The sequence below is a fragment of the Phascolarctos cinereus genome, unplaced genomic scaffold (assembly GCF_003287225.1).
Source record: "Phascolarctos cinereus isolate Bilbo 61053 unplaced genomic scaffold, phaCin_HiC Scaffold_3;HRSCAF=262, whole genome shotgun sequence".
In the NCBI taxonomy this organism is placed as follows: Eukaryota; Metazoa; Chordata; class Mammalia; order Diprotodontia; family Phascolarctidae; genus Phascolarctos; species Phascolarctos cinereus.
The window spans coordinates 245,828,892-245,855,832 of record NW_027555736.1 but is presented as its reverse complement, the minus strand read 5'-3'; the positions used below and the strand labels follow the sequence as shown (position 1 = coordinate 245,855,832).

General features: G+C 36.7%; 1 protein-coding gene and 1 pseudogene across 1 annotated transcript in view; one reads left to right on the top strand and one right to left on the bottom strand.

Moving 5' to 3' along the window:
- The window catches only part of FUT8 (fucosyltransferase 8), a 443,858-nt gene that overhangs the window by 350,245 nt on the left and 66,672 nt on the right, over window positions 1-26,941 (bottom strand). The window contains exon 3 of the mRNA XM_021004648.2: window positions 4,540-4,651. The gene's annotated coding sequence lies outside the window, so the exon portion shown is untranslated. The remainder of the gene's footprint in view (window positions 1-4,539; window positions 4,652-26,941) is intronic.
- LOC110220653 (large ribosomal subunit protein eL27 pseudogene) lies at window positions 10,288-10,882 on the top strand (annotated as a pseudogene).

Sequence of the window (26,941 nt, the reverse complement as noted above, 5' to 3'; positions counted from 1 at the left end):
ATGATGTACATATGAGAAGTAACATTCTTGCTTAAGAATATTCCAAGACAAGACCTAACAAGATGACAGGATAGAGAAATATAAAGGCAATGAAAAGGTAGCTCTAATATTTACCTAATTAGCTATTTTCTTTTCAAAAGTAACTGACGAGAGTCTACTGCAAATAGCACATTTTTCTAACTTTAAATAAATTAATTGGCCTGAAGAATGTTACTCTTACAAACAAGCTAATCAAAATCGAAAATTATGTACAAGTCAAATACGAGGATCAAGACTAATCCACTTAACATCTTCATTGATGAGCTGGCCAAGAGAGCAAACAAAACATTACTTCAATCTACCGTGCTACTAAAGTGGAAGTCTACAAATATTAGAAAGGACAGAAATAATACAAAATATCTTGGAAAGATAACAGAATAAGAAATGTTAACTATAAACAGAGTATTCTATGCTCGAGCCTCATAGATTTTTTTTAAAGTAGTGAACAAATGCTTTAAATGATTACAGCATCATTTTTTAGATGTAAATGTAGAAAATCAACACTGGCTATGTCCAGGACAAGTCTAGGATTATCTCCTTTAAACACCTCTCAGCAAAATAAAAAGGACCTGTTTAAATCTTCCTACACATATTGAAATACCTACACATCAAATATCTAAAAGCAACACAGCCCCATTTAGAGATTCCTGGACCTCAGTTGGAGGCTCCTACTTTCCATCCCACCCTCTAGTAATCTACACTATGCTTCATAATTTCTGTAGCCCTGTTAGAAAAAAAATTTCAACATACAGCCCTGACATTTCCAGACTATTTCCTAATCAGGTGATCCCTAAAACATAATCATCCCCCTTCAGATCTCAAAAAGTACTTTATTTTACACCTTAGTGCATTTATTTTGTGATAACTGTATATTATAGCTATTTGTGTTGCTGACTTTTTCCTCTATTAGACTATATATATACTCCTTAAGGGCAAGGACTACATTTTGAGTTTTTGTCTTCTTTCCTTTCTTCCACTTCGGCACCTTAAACAATGCTATTTGAATAGGAGCAGTTTAATAAATCTAGTGACTGATTTTCTTTCCAAGTTTTTACTGCCAACATAGTAGACCCAATTTAGCTCAAAATAAAAAATGGAAAATGCTCACTTGTTTTGAGCTACAAGTAAACCTGAAGTGATAACTTATTAAATGAACCTAATAACATAATTTTGAAACATGGGAATGGTATAGTAGAGAGCCAGTCTCAAAACCAGAAAGACCTGTGAGAGAAATGATCATTAATTACTAAAGACCTGGGAAGATTCAGAGTTCTCCCTTTCTCCATTGCCATTTCAAGACCTCAAGCTCTGAAGGTTGAGCTAACTTTTCTCCTCTATCCCACCCTACCCAACCTTTTAAGGAATCTCTAGTCTAAGGTGAATTCCATTCAGTCAAGCTTGGTCTCTAGAGACAGTCCCTCTTGTCTAAATTGCCCAAGGCTAGGGGTAGTCTGGGTATAGAGATAGTCTCCCGTCCAAGGGAGACGTGATGTCACTCTCAGCCCCTCACTGGAGTAAACCCACTTCTCTAGATAAAATCCTTCATTAATTATTACTCATTCAGAGTTGACAGCCAACCTGGGGAACACCTACTCTACTCTTCAAAAGGGCATAAAAACTGTGAGCCTGGCACCATAATGGTCTTTGGTCTAAGAGAGAGATGGCTAAATGACTATCCTTTTATTAAAATGCTGGCATTATTAATAACATGATTAAATTACCCAGAAATGATGTTTCTCAAACCCTTTTAAATGTCACTTGGGTTCAAGAACCACTTCTGACATATATTGGCTATGTTATCCCAGGCAAATCACTCAACCTCTCAATGTTCCACAAAGTTAAGACCATTATATTGCAGAGAAGAGAGTATAGTTTAGTGCCTTATTGATCTGAGAGTTAAGATTCTTGGGTTTTAAGATTAGCTTAGCCACTAACTATGTCAGCTTGATAAATTCACCATACCACATCTGGACTTCAGTTTGTCCATCTGTAAAATGGAAGAATCAGACTCAATAATCTCTAATTTCCCAACCAGCTCCAAAAATCAGTGAAAACAATACCCATCTATATAATTTTGTTATATTTCGCTTGATACCACTCAGAAGCTTTCTGAAAACCTAGAGCTTAACATTAATCTTGCTAACTTTTGGGACAACTCTGTTCCAAGATGCTTTTCCTAGTTTCCAGGGTGGTCCAAGTAGTAGAGCTCATTCATTAATTTAAGAGACATTTGCTAAATGCATGCTGTGGAAATAACACTGTATTGGGTTCTCTGGAAAATGCCAAAGTATGATCCTTATCATAAAGCTGTTCAAGGAATTACATGCATAAAAACTACTATAGAACCTTAGCAAGTCACCTTTTACCTTAACATGCCTAGATTACTTTCTTCTGCAAGCAGAATCTATATTTCCAAATTGTTAATGCTTTCTCTAGGAGTTTGCTTCTGGCTATATCTTTTATGCTATGTTAGAAAGTTAGAAAAATACATGTGAGTTTTAGAAAATACATGCAACCAAGTCTATATAACCTTAAAATGTTTAAACTATGATGAATTCATAACATTCAGCACATCAGGGACATGCGCATCTGTCCATGAAAAATGGTTATGGTTCCTTTAAGAACATTTTTCAAATTTCATTACCCTGATTCAAATGCTTTATTTCAGAAGTTACTCTTTAGACTTAAATGAATCCTTGCTACTTATCTAAAAAATACTTTTGAGAATAGTATAACAGAAATAAAAACATTTAGAAACAATTGGGCAGGACAAAGTTAAAGTTTTGTATCTTTTTACTCTGATATCTAAACCAAAGGCTTTTTTGAATATAACATATCTCAAAAGCATTTCCATTTGGTAGTAAATAATAAATTAAGCGGGTCCCTTAAAAAAACACCCCAATGGTTTCTCAAAGCTTCCTTTTTAGACCACAATTTCCTCCAAGAAAGAGGGACACTCTAATTTTCGCTCCAAACAGTCGATTCTAAAAACTTAATCTTTCACTTATATGGTCTAATGCTGAGTGAAGTGAGCAGAACCAAGAGGACTTTGTATATAATAACAGCCACGTTATGCGATGACTAATATTGTTAAATTGAACCCTTCTCAACATTACAAGGATCTAAGACATCTCCAGAGACCTCGTGATGGAAAATGCTGTCCACATCCAAAGAACGAACTATAGAAGTTGAATCGCTATCACTTATTTTTACCTTCTGTTGAGTTTTTTCATCTTTCTGATGGTTCCTCCTATTGGTTTTCATTTTTACTTACAACTTCACTAATGTGAAAATACGTTTCATGGGTATGTAAATGTAAAGCCTATATCAGATTGTGCGCCATCTTGGGGAGGGTGGGGGGGATTAAGGGGGAGAAAAATTTTCAACTCAAAAGAATATGGAAGTGATTGTTGATAAAGCAAAATAAATAAATAAAAAAATTTTTTAAAACTTAATCTTTCCTGCCCACCCACCTCCAACCCCAAATCCATCCTCCCTCAAAACTTATGCCCTTTGTGAAGGTAGCAATATTCTCACTATTTGCATCACTTTCTAAAGCACTAGTCATTGGAAGCTACCAATGTCAAAATGTACAAATTTATCCGTACATTTCAGGCTTCTCTTTGAACTAAAATTTATCTGTTAAAAAGAAAAAACATTTTAATACCAGCACAAAATTTCAAGAAAAAGCACTTAAACCGTGTTTACTTCTGCACAAATGATATCGCACCTAATTTCTTAGTATCTTAATTGCCTAACAATTCTGTTCTCTTTCCATACTCTAGAATTATGCATGTTTTTAATCTGTTTTAAGATCAGTTTTTTAATAAAAGGCATATAACAAGAAAAAACAGCTAAGCCATTCAGATCTAAAGTTAAACTAACCTTTTAACTTGAAAACACAAAACTACTTATTTCAATTCTAGAAGAGGAAAGAGTAACCATATTTCCAAATATACACACCACACTGTGGACAAGCATGTTACTCAAAACCTGAACACAAAAGCCAACTGTAAAAATGTCAGTCTTAAAGACAGACTAAGCTAACTTTCAATACAAAGTGTAGAATGGATAGATAACAGTCAAACACATGAAGTACACTGGCTATTCATGCATATCCAGCATCTAACTTTAAAGGAGTATACACTACACAATATATATTATTCACCTAAAAAAAAAATCAACAGCCTGGGGTACAGGCCTGGCTCAGGAATCATTTTAATTCTGTTGGAGGATTTTTTTCCATGTAGAAAAGAAGACATGAGTATAGCATGCAGTTAGTAAATGCTTATTAACTTACAACAATTCAGTAGAACCAAAAAGGGGGGGGGGGGGCAGTACAATTCGGGTCATTCAGCCCCATCTGGTAAATGTGTATATGCGGGGGGGATGGGAGGGTATATATATGTATATACCTACGTATGACAAGGTATAACCATGATTAGCCCTCTTTCAGCCTCATAGAATTTCAAAAGAAAAAAAGCCCCAAAATATACTAACCTGTATTTGTTTAGCCAATTAGTAGGGGTGATGAAAAATCTGATTATTTTTCTCAGAAGCAGAAACCATCAAAATCATGGGTGCCCTCTTTAGACTTAACCAAAGCAGTGATCTGGAAGAAAGAAAAATACCAAAATTCAGTCCTCTTCACATTTCAGTTAGTTTTGTTTTGTATTTAATGAAAACCCAGTCTTATTCTCTATTATTTCTGCTGGAGTGCCCAGTAAATCTTTACCATAACAATTTGAGGGCAGCTTTAACACCTTGACACAAGACATGCTTTTCTATCCAGGTTGTTTTTTTAATCTCCTAGCAAAGAAAGGGCCTTCATTTACCATATTACCTTCAAAGACCATCACCCTGTACCACTGTGCTTCACAGACCAAATACAATCTATAAAACTTCTTTTTAAAATAAAAAGTCCTGAATCCTGTTTCCTCTACCTTTGCTTTCCTGTTGTAATTTGCTTTCTTTCATTGCCCAGAATTACGACCTTACTTTTTCACCCAGAGAAGCAATCTATCATTATGAACCTTTAACTATTACCATGTAGCCATATTTTAGTAGACCTTTGCCAGGCACTGACTGTGACACCTTTACCCTGCACAGTTTAATAAACTGCCTCTATGCGACCACATTACCCTATGAACTCTCTGAACTATCTGACTTAAAAGGCCTGCAACAGTTGGCAAAATAAGTTTTCTGAAAAGCTTAAACATAATGTTAATTGCTTCATAATACAAGAAGTCAATGAAAATGTCCAAAGGCACTAGATAATACGATCTAGTGAAAACTCCATGATGGTGACTCCATGATGCTAGAAGGTAGGAACTCTTTCTAATGGCAAAAAAATGGCCCACCAAAATAAATATGACAGTTGGGGGAACATTAATTGCAACAAGTTCATTTTCCTAAAGTAAAACTTAGTGCAAAAGTTTTTTTTTAAGGGATAAAGATGAGCTAATGGACCAAGAAATGCAGAAGGCCAAATGATCTCTCAAATCTATGTTTATGGGTCTGTAAATTTTCGTGCCTATGAACTGCTAAAGGTAGCAGTTCTACAGCTATTTGGTCAAACTTCTTCCACAATCATCCATGCCACTGATTTTCAAGGTTTCTCCTTGAAAAATGTATCTCCAACATATGTATATACTTTTTTTATAAATTATTATCTATATGCTATAATTCTAATAATTACTGTGTGCATTATGAAACTTACACAAATAGAAATTTTAAAAGGACGAAGTAAATATGAAATAATACTTGATGCTAGAGTCAATAGGGAGACATTAGAGTTCCAGTAGAGAAGTTACAAGGTCAGATATGCCATTTTAGGAAATTCATTTTGGCAGCTGGAAAGAGGACAGATTGGAGAAGGAAAAAACTTGAAATAGGAACACTAGTTAGGAGTCTATTGCAATAGTCCAAGCCAGAACTGCTGTTCATCCTTCATTCTCCAAGAGGACCAATATCATCAGAAGGGTGATGTCTTGACTCGCATGCGAATTGGATTTACGTGAGGCAGAGCTGCACAAAGTCATCAGAGTCCAGTAGTAAGACAAGAATCAAGACAAGTGGCAATGGCCCAGTAGGGCCTGAACTAGGATGAAGGTTGTATGAGGCAGAAAGAAGAGGACAGAGGTAAAAAATGTTATGGAGGTAGAAACTACAAGATCTGGATAGTGAATGGATATGTGGGTTGAAGGTAAGAAATCAAGAATAACACCAATATTGAAAATGAGAGTGATGACCAACAGAAATGAGCAAGGTAGAAGAAGAGAGGGTTTAGGAAGGAAAATAATGGGTTCTCCTTTGGACACATAGAGTTTGAAATGCCTACGAGATATCCACTTTCAAAATGTCTGATGGGAAGTTGGTGATGTGAGACTGAAGTTAAGGAGAGAGATTAGGGCTATATAGAAGGGTCCGGGTGTTCTCTGTATAGAGAATTGAGCCAATAAGGGCTTATGACATCACCAAGTGAAAAAGCATTCAGAAAGAAAAGAGGGCTTAGGATGTAGTCTTGGGGTATAATTACAGTTAGAAGACAACAGCCCATCTAAGAAAATTCACAAAGAAATGCCAAGTAAGTAGGGGGAAAACCAAGATAGAAGAATATCATGAAAACCTTACAAAGTGTATATCTAGGAGGAGAGGAAGACCAAAAGGATCAAATGCTTCTTAGAGATCAAGAAGAATGAGGACTGAAGAAAGGACCATTAGACATGTCAATTAAGAGATCACTGGTAATTTGAGAGAGTAGTTTCAGTTGAATGATGAACTTGGAAGCCAGATTGCAAATGGTTGAGATATGAATGAGACAAGAGGAAGCAGAAGCAGGGACCACAGAGTTTTTTCTAGGAGTTTGGCTGAAAGACAGATGTAGGAAGATAGTCTGAGGGAAGATCAGGTCAAGTGAAGGTTTTCAGTACAATTCAGCCAATATTTATCATGGGCTAGGCCCTGAGGGAGATAAAATGTTGAGAGAATACACAGTCCCAGCTAAGGAATATAATATGTACAACGACTTATATTTGAATTCATGGGAAACAGGTTTCAAACCCAGGTCTGCTCCTTAATATTTGTGTATGACCCAGGACAAGTCATTTCACCTATGAGCCTAAATTTCTTCTTCTGAAGATAAAAAATGTACACTAGATGATCTTTAAATTCCTTTCCAGATCTAAAATTATAATCATATAATGAAATGATACACAATACAAAATAATAAAGGCAATATGAATTCCAAGGGATGAAAGTCCATTACTGGCAGGGAGAATGACAAAAGTTTCATGGAGGAGACAGAATTTGACCTTGCCAACAGAACTCAAAAGTATTAGCTATTGCTCAAATTACCACAGCAACAGGGGAGAGACAGAAAAAAGAGGTAACAGCAGAGAATGGGCAGTGAGAATCCCAATATCTAGAGAGAGAAAAAGGCCTTATATGGCAGATTCCATCATGTATTACCAGAAACTTCTCAGTTCCCCTGAGTTGTTTTTATGTCTACCATTTCCTGGCTCCAAATAAATCACATTTAGGCATTATCTATACCAAGGAAAACCACAAAAAAAAATTTTTAAAGAAAGAAAAAATGAAATCCTCCAGCTCCAAAATAGAGCTTAAGAGGGCAGAATGATTCAAGGGGGTAGGGAATTTAATGACTAATAAATTCTAAAGCTCTACATACAGCCCTGTGAAGTAGATGCTGTAATTACATTTCACAAATTCACACAGACAGTTAAGTCTGTGAGGCAGGACTCAAATTCTTGTCTTCCTGATTCCCAGGCCAATGCTCTATTCATCGCACCACCCAGCTGCCTAGTTGCTCTTTTACAAACAAAAGGCTGTTATTTCAAACAAATCATCAGGAAATCACCTTTTAGAGACATCGGCCAGAAAACAAGAAGGAATAAAAAAAAACCTTCAAATTTTAAACAGGAAAATCTATATTTGCATATGATATTTTTGTGGTTAAGCTTGAGTATGTTGTTCAGAAGAAATCTTGTTTCCCCTGCAGTGTCTGGTACCTATCAGATCCTGGGGAACGCAGTGGAGGGGATTCACTTGCTGGGTAGCAAACAAGGTTAGATAACCTTTAAGGTCTCTTCCAACTCTAGTATGCTATGGGTCTACATATGAGCTGATTATTCATCACTTACCTAGGAAATTCTTGGACGTGGTTAAGAGTTTTCAGATAGTAAGCAGCACTTTAACTGTACTCTACCTCTACCCTCAATGATGCTGTTTTCTCAACATGCTAAACAAATTATCTCTGTGAGTTACATTTAGATAACAAGTAACAGTAGCAAAACTATTTTTAATGCTTCTCAACAAAAAGCAATTTGCTTTCAGCCAATGATCCTTCTCACTTCTCTTCTTTAAATACCCCCCTTTTTTGTTACAGCTTTAAGAAATGGAGATGTCCTCAGAGTACCCATTTATTTCCAGATGAACTCTCAGCAACTCAATGTTCACAATGATCACTTCTCCAGTGTACAAAATGATGTTCAGAAAAACAACTCAACTTCACAATACTCAATGAGCTTACATATAATCTTCTGTCCCAAGACCACCTCAGAAATCCTTCAACACAACTGTTTCAAGTATTGCCTCTCATATAATAACTGTGTTGATTTTTTCTCAAAATGAACTGCCTTCTCAGCCAGCCATTCCTCTATTTCTGCCAAGTCAGCTAATCTAGCCCCATTTATATATCATATTTCCAAGAAACATCCCAAATCAGTATCATCTGCAATTTAATCAACAGCAATTCACTATCCAACTCTTTACAACCACTATTTCAAATCTTGTGTCTCTTCAAGCCTCTCATAACACTCTCTCCTCCACTCCTCTCAGCTAAAGACCTCACCGCACACTTCAGCCAAAATACTGAGTCCATTTGCAGGAAACTCCTCCTTTCTCTCTTCATCTCACATCACTCGTGTCACATCATCTTCGCATTTATTCATGGCAAATAAAGGAACGGCCTTTCTTCTTGATCCCATGCCTTCCCATCTTCTCCAGCAGATTGCCCCCACTACCATTTCCATGCTTTCTCTTCAATCTATCCCTACATATTGGTTCCTTCCTTATTGCAAAGAACACACCCATGTCTTCACCAACTATAAAAAAAATCCCCTACATCCAGGAGCCACAACAGCAAAGTAACAAGTCCCTCCCACTCTCCCTTATTAACCTCTAAAAACCCAGAATATATCACCCCAGGAAAAATCTTGGAAAAGATGGAGTGCAGCAGTCTTTTAGGCTTGGAGTATTAATGGGAAAGGTCCTTCTCCCTGTGGTGGAAGTGGAGCAGTACTGGATGGGAGGCGTCCTGGCAAGGCAGCAGTAAGCATCACATCAGCAAACCAGTGAGAGATCCTGAGCACCAGGGTGGTGGAGAAAGCAAGTGCCAACACCAGAACACATACACTCCCCTTCCCAAATGCCTTGACACAGCTAGGGGAACTGGCTGATTCCAGCTCAGAGAACCACCACAAGCACTGGGAGGCAGGCATCCTCTAGCAGCCAAACCTCTACATGTTTTGGCGCAACTCCAAGAAGGTAGGCATTCTCCAATGGCCAAACCTCCCCTTGCTTCAGTGCAACTCCAGGTGGGCAGGCATTCTCTAGTGGCCAGACCCCCCCACAGCCCCACCCCAAGAGCTTCAGTGTAGCCCAGGAGAAATGCAGAACAACCCCACCTGGCCTTAATGCACACCAGTCACCAACACTAGGACCCAGTTCAGCACCAGGTAAGCTGCCAGACTCCTACAGCCTCCAGCTGCCAACACCTGATACCCCAGCACACAAAGTCAGTGATCAGGCCCCCAACACAAGAAGCTTGGAACAGTGCACCCTGTGTTCCAGCAGGAGAGCTCAACTTTAATAGGCCAACATTGTGAGCAAAAGGCATAAAAGGACACTGACCATGGATACTTTCTATGGGGACATGGAAGATTAAAATACAATTCTGGAAGAGGACAACATTGTCAATATACCTACATCTGAAACCTCAAACAGGAAGATGAATAGGTCTCAAGGCCGAAAAGCCTTCTTGGAATCCGAGCTCAAGAAGGATTTTAAAAGTCAAACAAGAGAGGTAGAAGAAAAATTGGGAAAGGACATGAGAGGTATGCAAGAGAAAGTCAATAGCCTGGAAAAGGAAGGACAAAAATTGATAGTAGAAAACAATCTTTAAAAAATACAAGGGGCCCTTTTGGCTCTAGGAGCAACCCACTTCGTGTCGAAATCGGTAAGTTCATGAAACCCGGGAAGGTGGTGCTGGTCCTGGCCAGGAGGTACTCCCGGCGCAAAGCCGTCATCATCAAGAACGTTGATGATGGGACCTCCGACAGGCCCTACAGCCATACCTTCGTGGCAGGCACTGACTGCTACCCTCACAAAGTGACTGCAGCAATGGGCAAAAAGAAGATTGCCAAGAGATCAAAAATCAAGTCCTGGGGCAGCTAGGTGGTGCAATGGATAGAACGCGGGCCCTGAAGTCAGGAGGACCCGAGTTCAAATCCAACCTCAGACCAAACATTTGACACTTACTAGCTGTGTGACCCTGGGCAAGTCACTTAGCCCCAACTGCCAAAAAAAAAAAATCAAGTCCTTTGTGAAAGTTTATAACTACAGCCACCTCATGCCCACCAGACACTCTCTGGATATCACATTGGACAAAACAGTTGTCAACAAGGATGTATTTCCTGACCCTGCACTAAAACATAAGGCGAGGAGGGACGCCAAGGTCAAATTTGAGGAAAGGTACAAGACAGGCAAAAACAAGTGATTCTTCCAGAAGCTATGGTTTTATAACTACTTTGTTGGTCAGTAAACAAAATGTTTATTAAAAGTAAAAAAAAAGTGGTCAAATGGAAAAAAGGTCCAATGAAGAAAACAATTCCTTAAAAAGTAGAATTAGCCAAATGAAAAAGGAGGCACAAAAACTCACTGAAGACAAGTACTCCTAAAAAGCGGAACTGGCTAAATGGAAAAGGAGGTACAAAAGCTAACTGAAGAAAACAATTCGTTAAAAATTAGAACAGGGCAAGTGAAAGCTAATTACACTATGAGACATTGAGAATCAATCAAATAAAATCAGAAGAATGAAAAAGCAGAAGAAAATATAAAATACCTCATTGGAAAAACAACTAACCTGGAAAACAGATCCAGGGGAGATTAATTTAAGAATTATTGGTGTACCTCAAAGTCATAATAAAAAATTTAAAAAAGGACCTAGACAGCATCTTTCAAAAAATTATCAAAGAAAACTGCCTTGATATCCTAGAACCAGAGGGTAAAATAGTCATCGAAAGAATCTACCGATCACCACCTGAAAGAGATCCCAAAATGAAAACACCAAGGAATGTTGTAGCCAAATTCCAGAATTATCAGACCAAGAAGAAAATACTGCAAGCAGCCAGAAAGAAACAATTTAAATATCGCAGAACCACGGTCAGAATTATGCAGGACCTTGCAGCTTCTACATTAAAAGATCAGAGGGCTTGGAATATGATATTCCATTAAGGCAAAGGAGCTTGAATTACAACCAAGGATCAACTACCCAGCAAAATTGAGCATGATCTTTCAGAGAGGAGATGGACATTCAATGAAACAGAGGATTTCCAAATCTTCCTGATGAAAAGACCAGACACAGCTCAACAGAAAATTTGATCTTCGAACACAAGATTCAAGAGAAGCATAAAAAGTTGAACAGGAAAGGGAAAAAAAGTTATTCAATAAGGGCAAACTGTTTACATCCCTACATGGGAAGATAACACTTGTAACTCTTAAAAACTCTATCTCTACTATGACATTTAGAAGACACAGAGGGCATGGGTATAAGTTGACTTTGATGTGATCTAATTAAGAAGTGAAAAGGGATTTTACTGGGAGGAAAGCAGGAGGCAGAAAAGGGAAAAATGCATCACATGAAGAGGTACAAAGAACTATTACAAAAGAGGGAAAGAAAGGAGGGAGATGAGCATTGTTTGAACCTTACTCTCATTAGATTTGGCTAAAAGAGGTAATAAAATACATAGTTAAGTTTAGAAATCTAACTTACCCTACAGGAAGTAGGAGAGGAAAGGGGAAATAAAAGGGAAAAGGCTGATAGAAGGGAGGGCAGATTGAGGGAAGTAGTGGTCAGAAACAATACTAGTGAAGGCAGAAAAGGAGAAAGGAAAAAGAAAAGCATAAACTGGGGAAAAGAGGATGGAAAGACACAATTATTAATCATAACTGTGAATGTTACTGGGATGAACTGTCCCATAAAATGGAAGTAGATAGCAGAGTGGATTAAAAACTATAATCCTACAATATGTTGTTTACAAGAAACATAGTTGAAGCAAAGGGATACACACAGAGTAAAGGCAAAAGGCTGGAGTAAAATATACTAAGCTTCAGCTGAAGTAAAAAAAAAAGCCGAAGTAGTAATCCTGTTCTCTGATAAAGCAAAAGCAAAGATAGATCTTATGTTTTTATTAATTTATTTTGATTTATCAAATTATTTCCATAAGCTTCTGAGTTTTAAATTTTCCTCCTCCTCCCTCCCCAAGATGGCGTACAATCTGATACAGGCTGTAATATATGTTCCTGTTAAACATATGGTCACATTAGTCATGTTGTAAAGAAGAATTAGAACCAATAGAAGGAACCACAAGAAGAGGAAATAAAACAAAACAGAAGAAAAAAAAAGAGGAGAGCAAATAGTATGCTTCAATCTGCATTCCAACTCCACAGCTCTTTCTTTGGATGTGGATAGCATTTTCTATCATGAGACTCTGGGCTCTGTCTTAGATCCTTGCATTGCTGAGAGGGACTAAATCTATCAAAGTTAGTCATCGCACAACATGGCTGTCACTGTGTATAACGTTCTCCTGGTTCTGCTCACTTCACTCAGAACCAGCATCAAAAACTTTCCAGGTTTTTCTGAAGTCGGCCTGCTCATCGTTTCTCCTAGCACAATAGTATTCCATTACGTTCATATACCACGTGTTCAGCCATTCTCCAATTGATGGGAATCCCCTCAATTTCCGATTCTTTGCCACCACAAAAAGAGGTGCTATAAATATTTTGTACATGTGGGTCCTTTTCCAAAAAATAGACCTTATTAAAAGACATAAGGAAGGAAACTACATCCTACTAAAAGGTACCACAGACAATAAAGTAATATTACTAAACATATATGCACCAAGTGGTATAGCATCCAGTTTCTCAGAGGAGAAGTTAAGGGAGTTACAGGAAGAAATACACAGCAAAGCTATACTAGTGAGGACCTCAACCTCCCCCTCTCTGAACTAGATGAATCTAACCACAAAATACACAAAGAAGTTAAGGAGGTGAATAGAATTTTTTAAAAGTTAGATATGGTAGACCTCTGGAGAAAACTGAACGGAGACAGAAAGAAATAAAGCTGTTTCTCAGTGGTACATGGTACCTACACAAAAACTGACCATGTCTAAGGCATAAAAACCTCACAATCCAATGTGGAAAAGCAGAAATATTAAATGCATCCTCTTTGGATCATGATGCAATAAAAATTACATGCAATAAAGGGCCATGGAAAGATAGACCAAAAGTTAATTGGAAACTAAATAATCTAATCTTAAAGAATGAGTGTGTCAAACAACAAATCATAGAGACAATAACTTCATCCAAGAGAATGACAATAATGAGACAACATACCAATTATGGGATGCAGTGAAAGTGGTTCTTAGGGGAAATATTTTATCTCTAAATGCTTACATGAATAAAATAGAGAAAAAGGAGAACAATGAATTGGGCATGCAACTAAAAAAGCTAGAAAAGGAACAAATTAAATCTCCAATTAAATATCTGATTAGAAATTCTGAAAACCAAAGGAGAGATTAATAAAAACCAAAATTAAGAAACTTTTGAATTAATAAATAAAACTAAGAACTGGCTTTATGAAGAAAAAAACAAACAACAAAATGGATAAATCTTTGGTTAATTTGATTAAAATGAAAGAACAAAGTCAAATTATCAGTATCAAAAATGAAAAGGGTGAATTCATCACCAATGAAGAGTAAATTAAAACAGTAATTAGGAGCTATTTTGCCCAATTGTATGGCAATAAATTTGAAAATCTTAGTGAAATGGATGCATATTTATGAAAAATAGAAATTGCCCAGATTAACAGAAGAGGAAATAAAACACTTAAGTAATCCCATTTCAGAAAAAGAAACTGAACAAGCCATCAATGAACTCCCTAAGAAAAAATTCTCCAGGGCCAGATGGATTTATAAGTTAATTCTATCAAGCACTTAAAGAACAATTAATTCTAATACCATATAAACTATTTGGGAAAACAGTCAAAGAAGCAGTCCTATCAAATTATTTTTATGATACAAATAAGGTGCTGATACTTCAATCAGGAAGAGCCGAAACAGAGAAAGAAAATTATAGACCAATTTCCCTAATGAATATAGATGCAAAATTTTTAAATAAAATATTAGCAAAGAGATTACAGCAACTAATGTTGAGGATAATACACCATGACCAGGTAGGATTTATACCAGGAATGCAGGGCCGGCTCAGTGTTAGGAAAACTATCAGCATAATGGACCATATCAACAACAAAACTAACAGAAATCATGATGATACAGAAAAAGCTTTTGACAAAATACAGCCCCATTCCTATTAAAAACACTAGAGAGCATAGGAATAAATGGAATGGAGTCTTCCTTAAAATGATAAGTAGCATCTATCTAAAACAATCAGCAAGCATTATATGGCATGGGGATAAGCTAGAAGCATTTCCAATAAGACTGGGGGTGAAACAAGGACATCCACTGTCACCACTGTCATTCAATATTGTACTAGAAATGTTAGCTTTAGCAACAAGAAAAAGAAATAGAAGGCATTAGAATAGGCTAAGAAGAAACAAAGCTAACACTCTTTGCAGATGACATGATATACTTAAAGAATCCTAGAGAATCAAGTAAAAAACTACTTGAAATAATTAACAACTTTAGCAAAGTTGCAGGATATAAAATAAACCCACATAAATCATCAGCATTTCTATATATTACTAACAAAGCCCAACAGCAAGAGATAGAAAGAGAAATTCCATTTAAAATTACTGTAGACATTATAAAATATTTAGGAGTCTACCTGCCACAGCTGGTCAAAAAGCTATATTCCTTTCTAACCCCACTCAGTTTTCTCCAGAGGTCTACCATATCTAACTTTTAAAAAATTCTATTCACCTCCTTAAATTCTTTGTGTATTTTGTGGTTAGGTTTATCTAACCTAACCACTGAGAGGGAGAGGTTGAAGTTCCCCACTAGTAGTACAGTTTTGCTGTGTACTTCTTCCTGTAACTCCCTTAACTTCTCCTCTAAGAAACTGGATGCTATACCACTTGGTGCATATATGTTTAGTAATATTACTTCATTGTCTGTGGTACCTTTTAGCAAGCAGGAACTATAGGAACACAATTACAAAACATTTTTGACACAAATAAAGTCAGATCTAAATAATCAGGAAAATATCAGGTGCTCATGGGTAGGCCAAGCTAATATAATAAAAACAACAACTCTACCTAAATTAATTTACTCATTCAGTACCATACCAATCAAACTACCAAAAAATTATTTCACAGAGCTAGCAAAAATAACAACAATTCACTTGGAAGAACAAAAGGATCAAAATATCAAGGGAATTAATGAAAAGAAATGCAAAGGAAGGTGGTCTAGACATATCAAATCTAAAACTGTATTATAAAGCAGCAATCATCAAAACTACTTGGTAATGGATAAGAAACAGTGGTGGATCAGTGGAATAGGTTAAGTATGCAAGACAACTTAGTAGTCAATGACCACAGTAATCTGCTGTTTGATAAACCCAAAGACTCCAGCTTCTGAGATAAGAATTCACTATTTAACAAAAACTACTGGGAAAACTAAAAATAGTATGGCAGAAAGTAGGCATAGACCAAAATCTAACAACAAGTCAAGTCAAAATGGGTACACAATTTAGATTTAAAGGCTGATACTATAGAGCAAAGTAGTAGAGAGCAAGGAATAGTTTACCTGTCAGATTTATGGAGAATGGAAGAATTTATGATCAAACAAGAGATAGAGAATATTATGAAATCCAAAATGGATAGTTTGGATTACATTAAATTGTAAAGTTTTTGCACAAACAAAACCAATGCAATCAATGAGCAGGCAGACTCCAGAAAAATCTAGAAAGATTTACATGAATTGATGCTGAGTGAAGTAAGCAGAACCAGGAGATTATACATAGTAACAGCCACGATGTGTGATGACTGATAGACTTAGCTCTTCTTAGCAATGCAAGGATCTAAGACAACTCCAAAAAGACTCATGATGGAAAATGATATTGACGTCCAGAAAAAGAACTATGGAGTCTGAATGCAGATGGAAGCATACTATTCGCTCTTTTTGTTTGTTTCTTCTCTGTGGTTTCACCGTTTGGTTCTAACTCTTCTTTACAATATTACTGATGCAAAAATGTGTTTAATATGAATGTATATGTAGAGTCTAATATTGTACGCTATCTTGGGAAAGAGGAAGGAGAGAAAGGAAGAGAAAATTTAGAACTCAGAATCTTATGAAAGTGAATGCTGAAAACTAAAAATAAATTAAATAATTTATAAAAATCCTCTCTTGAGCCCACTATTTCAACAAGCTATCATTTTACATCTCTCCTCTCATCTAGAAGAGCTTTCTACACTATTCCCCTCTGCTTCCTCACCTCTCATTGTTTTCTAAACCCTTTGAAATCTGGCTTCTAACCTCATAAACTGAAACTGTACCGTTAAAAGTTATCAATAATCTCTTAACTGCAGAATTTAATGGATTTTTTTTATCAATCCTGAGGTTTCTTAACCTCTCAGGAGCCTCTCCTCCTGGATAATCTGACTTTCCCAGGTTCTCATGACACTCCTCTCTTCTGTCTGACCACTTCTTCTCAGTCTCCTTTGCTAGTTCTACATTCCAGTCATCCCATGTAACTGTGGATATCCCCAAGTTTTTGTTCTCTTTTCACCCTATTCTATATATCACTTAGCAATCTCCTCCATTCCCATGGATTTAGTCATCTCTCTTCAGATGATTCCTAAAATTATATGTTCAATTCTCTCTCCTGAGCAAGAGTTACCGATGCCTCTTGGGTATCTCTAACTCAACATATCCAAAACAGAACTCACTATATCTTTGCCCTTTCCCCCCAACTCTCCCCTCTTCAGAAAACGTATTACTGTTAAGGGCACTACCACTCTCCCAGTCACTGAGTGACAAACACAGTGTTCTCCTTAATTCCTCACTCAACCCACATATCTAATTCATTGCCAGACCTAGGCATTTCTGCCCTTACATCATTTCTTCTACACATCCTCTTCTCTCTACTCAAGCAGCCATCACTCTAGCTTTCTAATTGATTCCCCTACCTTAACTCTTCTCTCACTCTAATCCATCTAACATACCGCCAAAATGTGCATATTTCTGACCATACCACTGTCCTCCCCCCAAATCAACTCCAACAGGCCCCCAGGATCAAATCCAATCAAATGTTCAGCATTTTAAGCTCTTCATAGCCCCTTTCTGCCCTCCCACTACTCCCATATTATATTCTTATACTCTCTTCCACTTCTTCCTGCTCCGTGCCTCTACACAAAATGTCTGAGGTACTAGGAAAGTTCTCCCTCCTCAACTGCACCTCGAGGTTTCCCTGGCGTCCTTCAAAATTCAACACAAAATCCTAATTTCTTCAGGAGTCTTTTCCTGGTTGCCTCCCACCCACCAGCCCCAGCTGTTAATGCTTTCCCCATGAGGTTAACCTTCCATTTATTCTAAATTTAATCACTTTCATGTTGTCTTCCCCTATTAGAATGTGAACTCCCAAGGACAAGGGCTGTTGCCTTTCTTTGTATCCTCAGTACTTACTTAGCACAACGTCTGTTAAACGTTTAATGAAAGCTTGCTGACTGCTGATTCTGATTCTGCTACTTTTCTAAACTGTCTTATTCCTAATATCCAATCCTTCAAGTCTGAACAACTTATCTTTTTTTTTCCTTTAAAAGCTTTAATTCCATTCTGCTTTAATCTCTTATTTACTTTGTTCTTCCTACTTTCCCCCAGCCAAAGGAGCTCATATCAGGTAAGTTGTTTGGAAAATGAAAGCCCTCCACCCTCACTGAAAGTCCTATGTACATAGTAAGAAGGAAAAATAAAATTTCTGAACACAATGGTTTAGACAAATAAAGAAGACCTACCTAAAGGGGAAAAAAATCAAAGATGATAAGCCAGGGAAAATTAATAGTATGTACATGCTTTGCTTAACAGACCTCTATGGTCAAATTCAGTTTACAAGTATCCCTTTACCCTATCATACTCTGCACAAAAGCCCTCTTCTCCCTCCTTCCCCAATTCTTACCACTCCAGGGAAGACAAATTTCTAGGCTTGCTTTTTTCCATTTTCATTTCACTATCTTATTGTTTTCAGTTGTCACCACAGATTGATTCAAGTTAAGGAAAATAACTGAAGTATACAGTGAATAAACAGGGTGCTCCACAACAATTGAACTGAGACAAACAAGAATAACAACTGAGGGCTTAATGGGGGCAAAAATTATTCAGCTGCTTTGGCCTGTGAATTAATGTATTAGAAAATATAAGCACCCCATTTTAAACTAATTAGACATGTGACACATTAGAGGATGGTTATTAGATTTAAAAAGAGGAATCTTTGCTTTATAAAAGAATTCCTTTCAAAACCAGCTCCCCTGAGGCATTTAAAACATGATTCAATTAACCCAACTTTTTCAGAATATATCAATTTCATGAAATGAAATCCACCTGTACTAAATTAGATTACATAATACATTGAGGTTAATTGATAAAAATGAATGATCCACATATATCACAATCCACATAATCTAGAGAAATTCTTACAGCCTGACACTGTGGAAAGTGCACTGGATTTGGAGTCTGAGGACCTGGGTTCAAATCCCAGCTGTACTTATTTGTAAGTGTTATCTTGAGTTAAACACTAAGCCTAGGTTTTTTCATCTGCTAAATGGAAGCAGAAGAAGGGGAGATGAATTCAGCAAACTAAGCTTCATTCTAACTTTAAATCTAAGATCCTATGTATTGATGACAATGTAACATATCTAATGCACATCTCAATATAGGCAAATATGGATTTAGCTATAGTAAATTGTGTTATATAAGTATGAGCCTACTGCAAACAATAATAAAATATCTATACATGTAAATTGACAGATGCACTTCTCCAGACCCATCTCAAGAAAACCCAAGTTCAGTTGTATGGAAATATAAGGGGTAAAATACTGTACTACCCAGATAAACTAGATATCCTAGCAAAATAGATAAAAACAAAGGATTTGTTTGGAACTATTATGTTACTTCTTAAAAAGATGTTGTTCTTTACTACATAGTTGCTAGTAGAAAATTATTCCCTGGTGCTTTCATCTGCAAATTTTTTTTGTTATTTTTTCCTGGGTCTTTCAGTATTTTGATCACATATATCTACATAGTCTTTTCCTCTTTCTCTTTTCCCTCCCATTGAAAGTTTTTCCATACAATTTCTCCCATTAACACTAAATCAGTAATAAGTAAATAATGCCAATATTAATCCAAGTTGCCTACAAGTGAATGCTTAAAACCCCAACAATTCAAATTAGCTTGACACCCTTTGCAGATATTAATTGGACAATTCTTCAAAACGCTGGAATAGCTCCTCTTCTGTCTCTACTTAAGACAGTAATCAGAAAATCTCATTCTTCCTAACTCTCTTTGCTTCCATTGGTAATTGAACTTAACAATTCACTTAAGGGAACAAGGGTGAATGCAGTCCATTATGGAACTACCCTCCAAAGGCTTTTTAAATTCTGGTATTTATTTGGATTTAATTCACAGCACATCAGGGCTTTGTCTAAGGCCTCAATCTCCATTTATTTATACAGGTTACAAGCACACAAAAAAGCAGGACACAGTGGATAGGAAATTAGGGGGAAAGTGCTTTACAAATTATTCTTCCACCCCTACTGCTCCTCACATACCAGACTTCAAAAGCACCCATTCAAAGGAATCTTAGATAAAGACAGGCCAGAGACAATTATTCACTTCAGATTTGGCAGAGTACAGAAGCAAAAAATTATTCATCAGCAAATGTGAAAATTGCATAATGATTTAGTGTATATCTAATGGGGATGGATGCACGTTCATTAGCATTTAAGGAAATCACAGGTGAAGAAGTCTAACTTTACAGAACAGACTATATCGCACAAGCTGGCTATAAAGTAGATTTCTGCAAATCAAATCATATTTTCATTGATTTCTTACTATAAAACAGAAGTAGTCTCCAAACAAAATAAACACATTTTTAAAAATGTATTTAAATGAAAATGATACTTTTCTGATAAAACACTCATTTTAATCTGAATAAGGCACAAAAAGAAAGGTTTTACCTAGAACCTTTTAAAAATCTACTTATCCTTGGCAATAAATCCATGTTTAAAAAAAGAAGTCATGAGTTATCTTGAGTTACAACAGCTCTTTCACGTACTATCTTCGGCTCTTCAAAGACGTCAATTATCATCAGTAATTTGTATTTTGCTAGAGTTTCATACGACATAAAGTAATAACGTGGTCATTTTGATTTATGGAAATTAATAATCGGTAGGAATAAGACTTAGTATTTAAACAGCACTTTAAGATTTGAAAAGTGCTTTATATTTTCTCATTTTAACCTCACAATGACCCTGGAGGTAGGTGCTATATAATATTATCTCCATTTTACATTTGAGGAAACTGAAGCAAACAAGTTGTGAGACTTGCCTAGGGTCACACAGCTAATAAATTGTCTGAGGCTAAATTTTAAATCAGGTCTTCCTGACCCCAGGCCCTGTGCACCAACTAGCAGCCTAAATACAAATCTAAAATTATGTAAGTCTGAGAAATAAAATGTATATAGGTATGACCAGACAGATGCAATTAATATGATTTGCCCATGTTGAAGAATTTTGAATTTATTATCAAATATTACACAAAGATTCGATCATTTGGGGGGAAAAACAGAATTACATTCTCTGTCCTAGACTTGTCCCTTGAAATGCAAATCACAGAAGTAAGATGATATAGTTAATAAAGGGCAATACTAGGGAACAGAAGACTTGGTTTCAAATCATGACTTCACAACTTAATAAGACCATGTAAAAGTCCCTTAAGTTCTATGAGTTTCAGTTTTCTTTCATGCAAATTAGGGCTAATACTCTGATCTAGTGATACCACCATGATGCCAATTCCCATAAAGAAACCAAAGAAAGAAAAAAAGGACTCATACTTTTCACAGAAGCTCTTTTTGTAGCATCAGAGGACTAGAAAACCAAGGGAGCATCACTCGCAATTACAGAATGACTAACAAACTACAGCATATGAATGTAATGTAATGCTATTACTGTGACGACAGAAACGAAAAAACAGACTGTTTCAGAGAAACCCGAAAAGACCTGTATGATGAATGTATGATGCTGAACAAAGTGATCGGGACCAAGAGAACAATTTACATAATAATTTTACAAAGACAAACAAATCTGAAAGACTTAAGAACTCTGATCAATGCAATGACCAATCATGACTCCAGAGGAACAGTGAAGACACATACCTCCTACCTACCTGACGTAGAGATGAAGGGCTCAAGGTACAGAACAATATATAGGTGTTTGGAACATAGCCCGTGTAGTAACTGTTTCACCTGAGGACGTGTATTTGTTAACAAAAGTTTTCTTTCTTCTTTTTTTTTTAATGGGGAAGGCAGAGAGGGGATGGGATAGGGTGAAAATAAAATTTAATAATTCCTTAAAATGTTAATGGGTATAAAAAAGCTACCTTTCAGAGTGGTTGTGACTAATGAACTTTGTAAACTACAAAAGGTTATACAAATGTGAGCAATTACTATAGAGACCAAGTTATGCTTTCTTTCTAATATGAAAGACATGTCCAGATTATTCCTTTTTAAACCTTAAGCATTTAGACCAAAAGTGCTGACCCCTGTCAGCTCAGGGCTTTTAATTAAGGCTGTTAGTTTAACAAAGCAAACATTCCTTTCAAGTATTATCTGTTTAGCATCCTTTGTAAAATCTTCATTTTACCAGCTCAGTCACAGGAACACAGAACTATAGTTGGAAGAAACCGCAAAACTAAACTCCCTATTTTACAAATGTGAAAACTGAGATCCAGGGAAATGAAGTGCTGCCCAAGGAGTGAGGTTCAGAGGAGACATTGGAACCCAGGTCCTCTGACTATGAAGCCAAAATTCTTTCCACTGTAGGAGGTTAACATTTTCCCTTTCATTAAACTGAATCCTTCCACACAGGAGAGTTATGAATTCATTTTTATTTAAGATCCAGTTCACTTATTATTTTTATAAGCAGATGCAGCATTGTACAGTGAGAAAAGCTTTAGATTAGGAGTCAGATCCGTCAAGTTCCAGCCCTACCTCGACCAACTAATTTTTAATTTAAAAAAAAATTTATTGATAGCTTTTACTTTTACATCACCCTCATTCCCAAATGTACACCTCCCCTCACCTCAACTCAGACAGCCATCTCTTATAACAAAGAAGAAAAAAAAAGAAAAAAGCAGGTCACCAAAACCAACCAATATATCAACCAACTTTAACAGTAATACGTGCAATACTTCATATCTACAGCTTCCCAGTTTTGCAAAGAAGGGAAACATACATTTTCTCATCTCTTCTTCAGGACTCCAATTTATTAGATATTTAACCTAAGGGAAAATTCCTTAAATCCTCTGAAAATTTTCCATTTTCAGTGAAAGAAGTATATGTATTCACTTTGTAGATAGAGTAGAAATGTTCAATTTGACCACTATTTCTCCCACTCCCCTCCAGCATCCAACAGTCTGGGAGGGGAGGGTTAGGAGAACCCCCCACTTTCGCTTAAAGTCTCAGAAGGGTACACAAAGAGAGTTCTAGATTCAGAAGAGAAAAGTTTGTTCCAACTGTACTGTTTGAGGCCTATGTGATTTTGAGTAAAAGTTGTTTCAGTCAATCAATCCATCAACAAACAATTATCAAACATGTATAGGATGTTCAAGGAAGACTAGCGCCTTCTGGTGGGAGGGCTTGACAAGCCCTTTTCAGGGCTGCCCATCCACTTTCGGTGTCCACCTGGAACTCCTATGGTCAAAAACGTTGCCTCCTTGCAGCCCATGTGGGCTGTAGAAGATCAGAGTCACTTCCAGTGCATGGTGAGCCATGAGAACAGGTAATAATAATCATAGCTACCACTTTCATTGGTTCCAGTATGAAAAACCTTACATACTCCAAGGTACAGTGAAAAGAAAGTGGAATTTGGAGTCAGAGCTCCTGGGTTCAAATTCTAGCTCTTAATTCTAGCGCACCATCTCACTACAACCAGTACATTTGCCATCAGAGAGTAACAACCCCCAGGCTCAAGTTTCTTCATTTATACTACGAGAGGATTTGAGTAGATCAGGGGTTCTTAACCTAGGGTCCATAAGCTTTTTCAAAATATTTTAATAACTATTTCAATTTAACTGGTTTCATTTGTGATCCTGCATATTTTATTTATGCATTTAAAAACATTATTCTGAAAAAGGATCTATAGGCTTCAACAGACTGCCAAAAGTCTTTTACATGACTCTATGATCCTATGACTCTATGGCTCTTATACTTTCACAACCTATTATTTCCTCTTACGGGTATTTCCTCAAACCACACAGAAAACAAATTCATTAGTTTAGGAGTCAGACCTATCAAGTTCTAGTCCTACCTCAACCAACTAATTTTTTTACATCAAAAAATTCATCCCCTTGCAATCCACGTGGATTGTAGAAGATCAGAATCACTTCCAATGCATGCTGAGCCACAAGAACAGGTGATGATAATCATAGCTACCACTTTCACTGGTTTCTACTTTGGCAAGTAGTACCAATATCCCCTCAATAGTCTACTATGAGTTAGCAATAAATAAAGAAACTATGTTACATTCTTCTTTACTCACTGCTGAACAGCTCTAAATACTTCTCAAAAGGTGCAAGAAAAGGACCAAAAAGACAGAAGATGACAGGATGGTAATGGGACTGGAAATTGTCAAATAAAGGGCTGAATGGAAATGGAAATGTTTATACAATACACTTAACAAGCAGAGGTATTATATTATGTAAATACAGTCACTTTAGAGTTAAGCACTTACAAAACTTTTAGGGTTGAAACATACCAATAGAACTCATATAGGTCTGAGAGCTCCGAGGAAAACCTGAAGGGGAAGAGGAAATCTGAAGCAAAATAGAGTAAACTAGGTCTTTTTTCATACCAAAAATGATGCATCTGTATAAGTTTTAATACACATATAAACCATAGCAAAGCAGCACAGTATAAACGGATAGTGTGATGGAACAGGAATCAGAAAGACCTGGGTTCAAAACCCACCAATGATACTTCAATCAATTAATCAACAAGTATTTATTAATCAAGTATTAAGGGTCAGAATCCCAACACGATAGGTCAAATAATCAACTAAGCATTTATTAATCAAGTATTAGGGCACTAATTAGTATTAGGTTTATTAATCAAGTATCTAAGGAAGCTAGCTGGTACAATGGACAGAGTGGTAGGCCTAGAGTCAGAAAGACTCATTTTCTCGAGTTCAAATATGGCCTCACACACTTTCTAGCTGGACAAGTCACTTAACCTGTTTGCCTCAATTTCCTCATCTGTAAAATGAGCTGGAGAAGGAAATGTCAAACCACTCCAGTATCTTTGCCAAGAAAACCCCAAATGGGGTCATGAAGAGTGGGAGATGACTGAAAAATGACTGAACAACAGCAGGGTACTGTACTAGACACTGGTGACACAAAGAAGAGGAGAAAAAAGGAGTCCTTGCCCTCAGAGAGCTCAGTCTTTTCCAGGGAGACAATACTTACACATCTAAGCAAATATAAAATGCATACAAAATAAATATGATGCAATGAGGAGGGCCAGCAGTGGTAGCCGGGGAAAATCAGGAAAGGCCTCATGGTGAGAGGATATTTGAGAAGAGCTTTGAAGAGATTCTAAGGCAGAGGTGAGGAGAGATCATTCCAACCATGAGAGTAAGCCTGGACAAAGGCATTATTAAACTTAATAGGACCACAAACAAGTCTATTCTTTTCTACTCTTTAGGCAACCCTCTAAAAATTCTAAATTATAGCCATGATACAGTAATTTCAACACAGATGAAATCACAGGTTCCTGAAAGGACATAATTTCTATTTAATATTTTTAAGGCAAAAATATCCCTAGCATAGGAAATTTTCTTATACCACACGGAATATCCCCAAGACTTTTTAGAACGAGCTTGTGAAATGCTAATATATAGTTATTTCAAAATTAGATACTTATCCTTTCTATCCATTACAGGATGCTGCATGCCATATACATATATGTGTGTGTACATATATACATATAAACTGCCTGATTTAAATTAGACTAAGGATCTCTGATGTCTTCAAAATTTTTTTTATTTAAAATCCATTCAATTTAGACAACTAATAGTATCAAACAATGATGTTCATAAATGTTTATGAACATTGAAAAATGCTGACAATTAAATGCAAGACCCCAAGTTTTCCACTTTGTTAACCCAAAACCTGAGTGTTTCTCATTCTAAGTTTAGAAGACTTCTTTACTACTTATAAACAAAAGAAACAATTTTGAAAAATTAATTCTTGCCCAATGTAAAAATGCTTAAAGTTACTTTTGTCCAACTCTTATATTACTGATCAAGTCCTTTTCATGTAAAATTTCCTTTTCCCTCATTTTTGTCATTTCGATGATTATTTCCCTCTGCTTTGTGTCCTCTCTTCTTTAAATCACAATCTCTTTCTTCTCCCCTATTCTACCTACTCTCAGTACTCTCTACCTACTCATCATAAGCTGCCTAGAGGTATCTTTGGGCCTGGAGTTAGGAAGACCTAAGTTCAAATCTAGCCTAGAACACTTACTAGCTGGGTGACCCCAGGCAAGTCACTTAACCTCTACCTGCCTCCGTTTCCTCAGCTATAAAATGAGGATAATAGAACTTATCTCTCAGGGTTGTTGTGAGGAATGAATGAGACAACTATTTGTAAAGCACTTTACACAGTGTCTGGCATACAGTAGGCAATTAATAAATACTTATTTCCTCCTTTCCTTCTTTCTGCATTCCTATCCCTGACTGGGGTGTACTTTCCTTCACCACTCTTTCTCCTGTCCAAATTTTCTATAACACAAGGGCCCATCCATTACTCAGATACATAGGCTAAAAGGTTTTTGAAACCCTTTCTATTTGGTCTTCACAACAACCCTGTAAGGCAGGTATTATATAAATACTATTACCATTTTTACAAAGACAACAGAAACTCAGAGAAGTGGGATGACTTACCAAAGGTCAGAAAGCTGGTAAGTATCTAGGACAGGAAGCTTCAAATTCAGTTCCTCCTGACTCCAAGTCTAGCATTTTATCCACAAGGACACCTGTTCTCCATATAAGACATTCTACCTCCTCCTCTCCCTAAAACTTTGCAAATGGGGTCCCCCAAGTCTGTGACCTACTCCCTCATCCTCTCCCTCACCTCTGAAAGGACATGAAAGGGTAGGACTGGACAGGAAAAAAATTGGGGGCATATCCCTGAAATAATGGGAAAAAGAAAAACCACTTTAGCAAACAGCAAAGAAAGGTAGGGAAGGACCAGCAAAGTACAAATGTTATAAACTAAGGAAGAAGGAAATAACAAGAAATAGAGGGTAGGCCAACATTATTAAATAATAGTGTTCTAAGTGGAGGAGAATGCAGAAAATACCACTGGATATAGTGACT